We start from the raw sequence: 10,832 nt of genomic DNA, 5'->3' as shown, positions 1-10,832 counted from the left end.
TTTATGATTTAAATTTATTTCAATATAACAAAATTTCAAAATCTCAATAAAGGAATTAACGTAGCGATAGCATATCGTGTCACGTATCCAAAGGTGAAACATAAAAGTTGCCAAAAGCAGCTATTCATTTAAAATACTGATATTAACGAAAGATTTTCGACATACAATGACGTTATATTCAGTTTCCTTTAAAAACAGTAAGCTTCATTTAAACAAAAGGAAATTAAATTCAGATATTTTTCCTAGCTTTCAAGCTTTTATTGTATTTTAAAATCTTCGTTTTGTCACAGTTGCGCAAGTTTTCCTCGGCGTCATTAGGAGCCGTAGGTCGAAATCATTTAAGAATCATTCCTGTAAATAATGATCATATGATAAATTGCAATACATATTCGATTGTTTTATTGAGAATTTGAGTACAATTCTTTATACATCAGCTATTATGCCCCTTTATGTAACGACAAAGATTATTTTCAATGATTATCCGATGAGAATAATTCTTTACAATGATTATTCGATGACAATGATTATTTGCAACGAATATTAAAAGCTGATGACTATGATTACTTAAATAGAATATGCATGTCATTCGATGACAGCGATTATTTCCAAAGAATCTTCGATCATGTCACTATTGTATATCGCTATACCCCTAGGTTTGGGGCCGGTTGGGAATTGTACTACGGCCCTGTAATTAAGCGTTTTAAATGACGTCAAAAAGTCACTGATCCAGATATTTTACTAGTAACTGCTGTGTATTGTGATCGAAACCGTTATTTAAATCTTCTGAATAAAATTTGGGATAATTCATTTTACATCAGAGAATAAAGCAATTTGTAACACGAATTTCAACAAAACTACATGCATCGAATAACAAGAATTATTAAACGGAAGTATCAGTACAACAAATCGCTCTTTGCAGCTCCGCTTTAGTCCGACACTTGTTTTTCAGCTATCGTATCTACCCATTTGAAGATACCATGTGAAGAATACTTTTTTTAAGTGTGTAAATTAATTACATGTATGTTATGTATATATATGGAGATATTTTTTGAATTAGGAAAGCACCAACTTCTTTTAACGAAAACAACCGAGACATTATCTCCAGTCCAATTTAATTTTTCATCTAAATCATTTCTTAATTACAAAAGTTAATATTATTTTTTTTTGCAAAGGAGACTAGGTGTTGCTGGAGACAAATGAAATACCAAACATCATTAAATTTATTGAAGTCAACAGCAGAAAACTGTTAAACAATTAATAGATCACTTCAATGAAATGTAATTGCATTTAAACGTATTAAATTGTTTTCAGCAGATGTAATAATCAGGAACATAAGAAGATCCGAGGCGATATTGTGCGTTTAAATACTTTTTATGTTTTCGCTAATTTTTTATACATTTCAGTTAACGTGTAAATCTGTGTTTTGAACGCATGGCCCGTTAAGTGAAGAAGTCTGTAGGAAGGCAATTTTTAATCCTGTGCGGAAATTGTCCAAATGAATGATCAGTCATCGACTCAGCATACTCAGCCATCAGGTTGAGATCCCAAACATTGATTAATTGCGCTCGACTGGAAATTTCATCAGCATGGTCAACGGAAGCCACCGTTTAAAAAATTTTCTTGTTCTTAAATATATGCTTATTCACTTATGTAATATGATTGATACTTATAATCACAGTTCCTTCACTTTCAATAATATATTTCATAAATTGTTGAAGTGCAGACACACACTTCATATTGTAGAAACACGTTTCTCTGGAATTTTTGATGCAAATCCTGGTTATTTTTTCTAAGAAGGGAAAGTAAGGGAGAGTGCCATTTATAAAGCTTAGGTTTTCTAGATTTGCAGGTTTTTCGCGCTCGCATTTTACGTGCTTCTTAAGAATCTCTGGTAATAAAATGGGAATTTTCCATGACTTGTTGCCAATCTAATTGGAGAAAAAAATTTATTCTTTATAGGGATACTTGCGTGAGGTAACCGTCGAGCAATCTTCTTGTATCTGTCTCGTCCCATCCTGTTTGTTATTTTATTAAAACGTGTTTGGAAAATTTTTTCCTGATTGCATGGTTTGATTTGAGATGATAGATGTCAATCAGACCTTTTAATATGGCATCCTGAGCTGTTGGTGCCAGCAGCTTCATTTCCTATTATACCTGTATATTTTCATAATGGAATTTAGGCTAATAAGAGGAATATTCATTTCCATATTTATTGTTTTTAAAAGATTTTGAATAAGTAAAGATATTTTCTTCGTGGAACATTGAGCGTTTAAAAATCTTTGACAATCTGTAAAAATGCTCGCAAACTGTAACTTACCTATTTTGACAAAAAACGTATAAGTAATCATTTATTAAATTAATGAATTCAAACATATGAACATATATATTTAATAAAATAAAAATATTTCAGCGCAAATAATTATCGACGTCTATTTGAAGAAGAAGAAGGAGAAGCAGAAATATACTACAGCGAACAACTACTAGAAGAATTGGATCCCCAATGTTTAAGATTGCAATACGTGTCGGAGACGTAAGTCTTTTCGGAAAAAATAATAAAACAAAACATAATGTTTCAGGTCCAGTTTAATTATACATTTAATAATTTTTTGACAAAAACGCTGGTCTGGAAAATAATACGTTTTCAGATTTATAATGCTTAATGTTTTTTTCATTCCTTCATTACAAAAATATATTATAAATGTTTAAGTTGGAAAATCATATTGTGAAGAATTCAAATTTATTGTCATACCTTTTGATTATGAGGAAACGTTATTGCATTAACTAATGAAATATCTAAACAGAAAGCTAATATACAAAATACACGTGTTTAAACGGCCAGTTTGTAAAATTTGTGAATGAGAAGTTGTTATGAAGTTAGTTGTTGAATGTCAAATAGTTGATATAATTAGAGTAACAAAGACAAAAAAGACTTTATGTTTATAAATAATAATATATATGTATGTAAAACAAATTAAGTAAACACTGAAATCCATCCTATACTCTATTCGGAACAAATCTAATATAAATTGTTCTCTTCATCTGTTTCTGTTAGACTATATATTTCTAGATTTACAGAGATTTATAATATTATTTAGCTCGAGTTTTGAGAATGTACTTATCAAACATAATAAAAATTTCGAGATTCCAACTTTTCATGCAATTATTTTTTAATGTATAATATTAAATAATTTTGAATTAATAGAAAATTAAAAAACAAAATTTAATTAATTAAAATATATTTATGTAGATATATATATACCCATCACATGATTTTTACATAAAGATGATGACCTAGCTAACTGGGAATATAAAATTTCCTGAATCAAATATTTCTCTTACTAAGCCACAATATTGTCGAACTATGCACATTTTTTCTATCTCTGTCACGTCTGACACGACGTCGTGCTACTTTCTTTCTATTTCAACAATATGAGAAATATAAATATTCTAGAAATAGGTAGGTTTAGAATTTCAAATGAATTGGGGCCGCAAATGTGAACTGAAATAAATCTGAATATTTTATCTTATTCATCTGCCAAATTTGCTCTGTATTATAGATCAATATGTGCGATCAGAATTCCTAACATTAATTCACACACACACACATATATATATATATCTATATATATACGTTTATCGTATATATGTTATGGTGAAACGCCGAAATCTGGAGAATGTCGACTTTCACCGGTGAATGTCAACATTCACATAGTCGCTTGTTGTATGTCCGAAATATTTTCCAAATACTCTTATTTCTGACTTACACCGGTAAATGTCAACATTCACCATCTACTAATGGTGAATGTTGAACACATAAGAATATTATATTTTCTCCGTAATTCGGTCATGAAAAAACGCACTTAAATTAAGAACTTAAGAATGTAAGAACATAAAACTCACTGTACATTCAAAATGAGAAAGGAAAATAATAGAAGTTTAAAACTTAATAAATTACGTGATTCAAATCTTATTTATTGCAAAAACTTAAACTCTTATGACACTTTCAATTGCACAAGAGGCCCTTGCTTTTACAACAGCATTTATTTGTGGAACACTTCCTTTTGCAATGACAGCGTGTACATATACTCCTCTCTTTTCAACTACACCAGAACACATCCGTGAGTGTTGACATACACCGGTGAGGGTCCGAATGTACAAGAATGTAATGCAATATTCGATCTTTCACCGACGTATTTGGTGAATGTTGACATTCTCCGGTCAAAGTCGACATTCTCCAACCAATTTCGGTATTTCACGGTAACATATATATATATATATATATATATAAAGATTATATATATATTTTTTTCCTTTAACAATTGAAATTTTATTCTTCATAATGATTTAACTCTAGTCCCCGTTAAAACATTATTAACATTTTGCTTTCAAATTACTTCAAAACATCTTTCGAAATATACTTCCTCTAGAAGAAATCTATACCAGTCTACTTGATCTAACTAAACTCTTCCCTGATATGCTCAATATCATGACTCTTGACAAATGGGAAACCTACCTAAAATGCACACTTTTTCATAACTACATCAAGTTTCAAAATCAAATTTTTAAACAAGTCCGAGGATTGCCAATGGGCTTACATTCCAGCACCTCGATCTGTAATATCTTTTTATTTCTCAAAGACTTTAACTTCCAAAAAAATCTACAGCCACAAGAGTTAAATTACTACAAACACACCACAGATATATTGATGACCTTATTACAATTAATAATTTTGATAAAATTGAACACTCCGAGATTTATCCGAATTGTCTTACACTTAATAAAACTAATAATTCACAAAATAGCATAGACTTTCTAGATCTTCAAATCATTAACTACAAAAAAAAATTTAATTTTGACAAAACAAGAAACTTCAATTTCAGTACTAACAAATTAATAAATTGGAACTCCAACATATCGAAAAAAAGTAATTAACAATACTATAATTAATCAAATACAACGAATTAAAATTATATGCACAGATACAATAGATTTACAACGCGAAATTTTGCTCCTTATTAAAATTCTCAAAAATAATCTAATACCCATTCAATTTATCAACCATTGCCTTAAAAGAGCAGGCGTTAAATACTCACTCTAAATCATGTAACTGATAGGGATATGATAATTTGTTCCTAAACCTGAGAAGGCGGTATAAGTTGGATGACTATCAGTTGAAGGATTTGTATATAGTGTAATTACTCAATTGTATATATTGTAAAAACCTAATTGTCTTCAGACTCATGCTGTTACTATACTGTTACTAAAAAAATGGGCCTATTTCATGACTTTAGTCTGTCTAATAGCTCTTGGACAGTGAAAATTCCTTTTTTCCTTTCTTAAATTCTTAATCATTGCGACACGACAATTAGCCAGAAATTAATTAATTTCCATTTACTAGTATTTTCAAAAAAATCTTAACAGACAGTCTCCCTCAAATAAGAACTCCACATAATACATCCCTCAAGAATTCCGAGTCCAACCCACTACCATAAATTACTTCACCCAAGTCTTACCGACTGATCTTCTTCAAAGCCCCCACTGCCGCTAAGAATTTTCGGACACCCAACACTTATGAGTCAGACATGAAGAGAATACTTTGCCAACTCCCCCACTAGAGAGAATGTAAGTTACTTAATACCTTTTCTGGCCTTTATATCTTCATGTACATTCACTGTTCTTATTATATATTATTTTTTACATTTTTTTATATTACTTTATATTGTCTTTGATTTGTTTTTACAAACTTTGCATTATTTATCTTATTTTGTAATCTTCTATGTTTATTTCAACTTTACTTTGAATTCGATTTCATAATAACAATTCCAATGTTTAATTTTTACAAATAATATAGAACTCAAAAGCATAAACATGAAGGAGTCGGGGACGGTTACTCGGGTTATATCGGCTTTCTCTCCAGATTTTGCTTTTTACTCCAAATTGAATTTACAATGTTTAATTTTTAAAAATAATATAGAACTCAAATGCATAAACATGAAGGTGTCGGGGACGGTTACTCGGGTTATATCGGCTTTCTCTCCAGATTTTGCTTTTTACTCCAAATTGAATTTCCAATGTTTAATTTTAAAAATAATATAGAACTCAAATGCATAAACATGAAGGTGTCGGGGACGGTTACTCGGGTTATATCGGATTTCTCTACAGATTTTGCTTTTTACTCCAAATTGAATTGACTAAATTGCTTCATAAGAATAAGTGCTTTGAGTATAAGCTTTGGATCATAATCCCTTCTATTCGCGGAGATATTTGGCCTGACTAGAATTGCCGGTTCGGCTTTAACTTATAACTCGAGTAAAGACGAAACACCTTCGTATTTACGTATTTTTATCAATTATTGTTCGTTGAATGGGAGTTGGTTTGTTCCCCTTGAAAAGTCAATTAATTTCCGATCAATGACAATGATTACATGTTTTTAATTTTCCTTTTACAATTGAAATTTTATTCTTCATGATGATTTAACTCTAGTCCCCATTATTAACATTTTGCATTTTGCTAAACATTATTAACATTATTAACCAAAAACATTATTAACATTTTGCTTTCAAATTACTTCAAAACATCTTTCGAAATATAACTTCCCAGTGTGGATTCACTCTTTTAAAATAATTCTACTTTAATTAAACATAGGAGATAATATAATCAATTTATCAATATTGTTTAGGAAATAAATTATATATATATATATAATCGTTTATTGCAATGCATGGTCGGAAACGCTTTCCTGGCGCTATAGTGACGAGAGACAACACAAGAAAAATAGGGTACGAACAGTGTAAAGATATTTCTTTATTATTCTTAGCGCAGCGAAAACTAAGAAATAAGAACAAAAACATTGGATTGTCATCAAAGAAAGTATTCGAAAGTTCCTTAGGAAAGTATCCTAAACATGGGTTTGGTAGGGGTAGTCCAGTGCATTGTTCAGCAAGATCACGAGACCTCACTTGCATTATCACTTCCGCTCGGGGTAATTCAACACATTCGTGCACGAAACCCCTGTTAGAAGTCCAACAGGAACTTGTGGCACATATCGTGGCAGCTGCTGGGAAAGTCCTGAGGATGCACAGTATTTTCCAGAACATCTTATGGTCGATGTGCGAGAGATGTGATACCTGCATCAGGGTGCAGGTCGTAATTTCGAACACCTTCTTTGAGGTCCATAAGTGTCTAATTTTGTTCCTATTTTTTAATTTCTCTTGTGCTAAGCATAATAGGTGTCCGTTCTTTCTTGTGTTTTGTGTTGTTTGTACCGGCCAGGAAAGTTGTTTCGGCCCTGTTTTGCCATTTCATTTTTCCTCGATGTCGTCTCTCTCATATATGTGCATAATTACTTATGACTCAAGTGTTGCTACTATATGATGAAATTTACAAACACGGTGTTTACAATGCTACATATTCCCATCCGAAAATATCTTTTTTTTTCCTCTTGCCCTTCAAATAAGAAATGTGTGTCCTTCATTGTAAAATCTCCTGGAACTTTAATACTTCTTTTTTCGAGGACAATGGAGAAAATATTTCAGTATAGGCAGCTGTCAATATTCAAACATTAGATTGTGAAAGCCATTAAATTGATTTCGGCCATTAGCCGAAACGCTCAGAAAGGCGTAATTCGCATAAGGATTTATGAAATACATTTTGAAAAACTTGGCAAATTTTCCTTCAATAAATTTAATGGAACAGGCAAAAGAAATTACAGGGAACAATAAATATAGGAGAAAACAGATATTTCTTTTCCTAATTAGTTTTACTGTGTTTGATTTCTTTCTTTCTTCCTGTATAAATAATTAAAACTTAAAGAATGTAACTGAAGAATGAGAATAAAATTTTCAATTGAAAACAAACGGTGGCAAAACTCCTAGTGCTGCTCTGCCGGACGACGAATTATATATACAGCAATATTTTCCGAATTTGGAATAACGAGAGAAAATTTGAAACCTGTGCAGCCAGCGATGCAAAGACATTGTTCTGAGAGAAAGATGACTTAAATGAGGAAACTCGGAGATAATGTAATGATGTGTAAGGTTACCTCTACTGGGATAAAAATAAGAAAAGGTTAAAATACAAAATACGTAAGTAAATTATACAAAAATTGAAGAAATTTAAAATATCTAGCAAGCGTAAGAAATAGTAATTGATTCAAAACTAAAGCTCTCAAACTTATACTCGTTTAAATACAGGTTTTTCTGATTCAGAAAGAACGTTACGTGTATATCTTCTAAGATGCTTTTTCCATCCTTTTTTGTAGTTGTTTCATTTTTGATTTCAGTTTCATTTTTTTCTCCTATTTTGCAATTTTCCCCATTGTTTCCCTCTGTTTTTAAGCCACCTGTTTATTATTACTATTATTATTATTACAACTTATGTAAAAATTAAGTAAGGAAAAGTAAGGCACTGAAACTTTGCAAATTATCACACTCTACGTGAGATTCATGGTGGTCGCTTATTGCATACAAATCACGCCAAATTCTTTAACTTCTCTGCTTGGCTTTAGGTCCTTATAACGAAATCAACAAATTCGCCCTTTGTAGAAAAATATTCTGTCAGGCAGAAAATCTACGGGGAGATTTTTCCCTATGAAACTGAGCACAAAGTGTTATATAGTATCTAAATATTAAAGTGTTGTACATGTTAAACGTGATCGTCGTTGCATTACTTTCACTTTTTTACTACTGAAATAAAGATATACTGATTATTTTGTAGATTGGAAAACCCTCCTTGTGATCATGAAAAGGAGCAAAAACTGGAAAACGAGAGAGAACTAGAAAAGAAGCGAGAACCGGAAAAGATGCAAGAACTGGAAAAGAAACAAGAACTGAATAAAAAGGAAGAACCGGAAAAGAAGGAGAAACTGGAAAAGAAGCAATCACTGAAAAACAAGAAAAAATTGGAATTGACACAAAAACTAGAAAAGAAGGAAGAAATGAAAAAGAAGCAAAAGCTGGAAAAGATACAAAAACTAGAAAAGAAGCAAGAACCGGAGAAGATACAAGAACTGGAAAAAAAGCAAGAACTGAAAAAGAAGCAAGAGCAGGAAGCGAAACAAAAACTGGAAAAGAAGCAAGAACTGAAAATGAAACAAGAGCAGAAAAAGAAGCAAAAACTGGAAAAGAAGGAAGAACTGAAAAACAAACAAAAACTGGAGAAGCAACAGAAACTAGAAAAGAAGCAAGAACTGAAAAAGAAGCAAACACTGGAATGGATTCAAAAACTAGAAAAGAAAGAAGAACTGAAAAACAAGAAAAAACTGGAAGAGATACAAAAACTAGAAAAGAAAGAAGAACTGAAAATGGAGAAACTACTGGAAGAGATACAAAAACAAGTGAACAAAGAAGAACTGAAAAGGCAGAAGGAACTGGAAAAAATGCAAAAACTAAAAAACAAAGAAGAACTGAAAAAGCAGAAAAACAAGAAAAAACTGGAAAAGAAGGAAGAACTGAAAAACAAGCAAAAACTGGAGAAGCAACAGAAACTAGAAAAGAAGCAAGAACTGAAAAAGAAGCAAACACTGGAATGGATTCAAAAACTAGAAAAGAAAGAAGAACTGAGAAACAAGAAAAAACTGGAAGAGATACAAAAACTAGAAAAGAAAGAAGAACTGAAAATGGTGAAACTACTGGAAGAGATACAAATACAAGTGAACAAAGAAGAACTGAAAAGGCAGAAGGAACTGGAAAAAATACAAAAACTAAAAAACAAAGAAAAACTGAAAAAGCAGAAAAAGAAGCAAAAACTGGAAAAGAAGGAAGAACTGAAAAACAAACAAAAACTGGAAAAGCAACAGAAACTAGAAAAGAAGCAAGAACTGAAAAAGAACCAAACACTGGAATGGATTCAAAAACTAGAAAAGAAAGAAGAACTGAAAAACAAGAAAAAACTGGAAGAGATACAAAAAGTAGAAAAGAAAGAAGAACTGAAAATAGAGAAACAACTGGAAGAGATACAAAAACAAGTGAACAAAGAAGAACTGAAAAGGCAGAAGAAACTGGAAAAAATGCAAAAACTAAAAAACAAAAGAAGAACTCAAAAAGAAGAAGAAACTGGAAAAAATGCAAAAAATGGAAAAGAAGCAAGAGCCGGAAAAGATGCCAGAACTGGAAAGATAGATGAGTCAGAAAAAACGCAATACATGGAAAAGAAGGAAAAAACGGAAAAGAATCCAAATCTGCAAAACCAGCAGGAAGAGGAAAAGAACTGTCAAACCCGAAAAGGAAACCGGATGAACTGCGAAAAGAGCTAGAACTGGATAACGACTGTAGAACGATTGATTTAATGACCAAACGAAGCAAGACCCTAAAAAAAAAATAGAACAAATAAATCATATACCACTGCAAATAATACCACTGCAAGCATTAAATATCAACGTCAAAAGAATAAACACCTTTCTTCAAGGAAGCCTTGCAATACACTGTCATAACCCAGAAGGTATAGAAAAAATCAGCTATAACCTCATTGCCAAAACAGTTGCAAAAGATATAGTTAACGTAAAACTTCCGGAAGCAACAATACCAAAATGCACAATTCATAATACTCCAAAAAATTTCAACTCTGATGAACTGATTCAAATTATAGCCCAAGAAACATAATCAAATACTTCCCACCTAAGGCCTTTATTTAAACTGAATTATCAAAATAATATTGATAAATGGATCATAAAATGTCACGGTCAAACTTTCCAAAATATTATGAGTAAAAAACAAATATATATTGGATGGCGCACCAATAAAATAACCGAGTTTATCGGTGTACGCAGATGTCAAGTCTGTCAGGATTTCTCTCATAAGACAAACCCACCAAAATGCTCATTCTACGGCGGAAAA

Source organism: Stegodyphus dumicola, chromosome 11, assembly GCF_044657685.1.
Source record: "Stegodyphus dumicola isolate Sdum_Otavi_A_Nest chromosome 11, ASM4465768v1".
In the NCBI taxonomy this organism is placed as follows: domain Eukaryota; kingdom Metazoa; phylum Arthropoda; class Arachnida; order Araneae; family Eresidae; genus Stegodyphus; species Stegodyphus dumicola.
The sequence above is the reverse complement of the archived record's forward strand: the minus strand, read 5'-3'. Positions refer to the sequence as shown.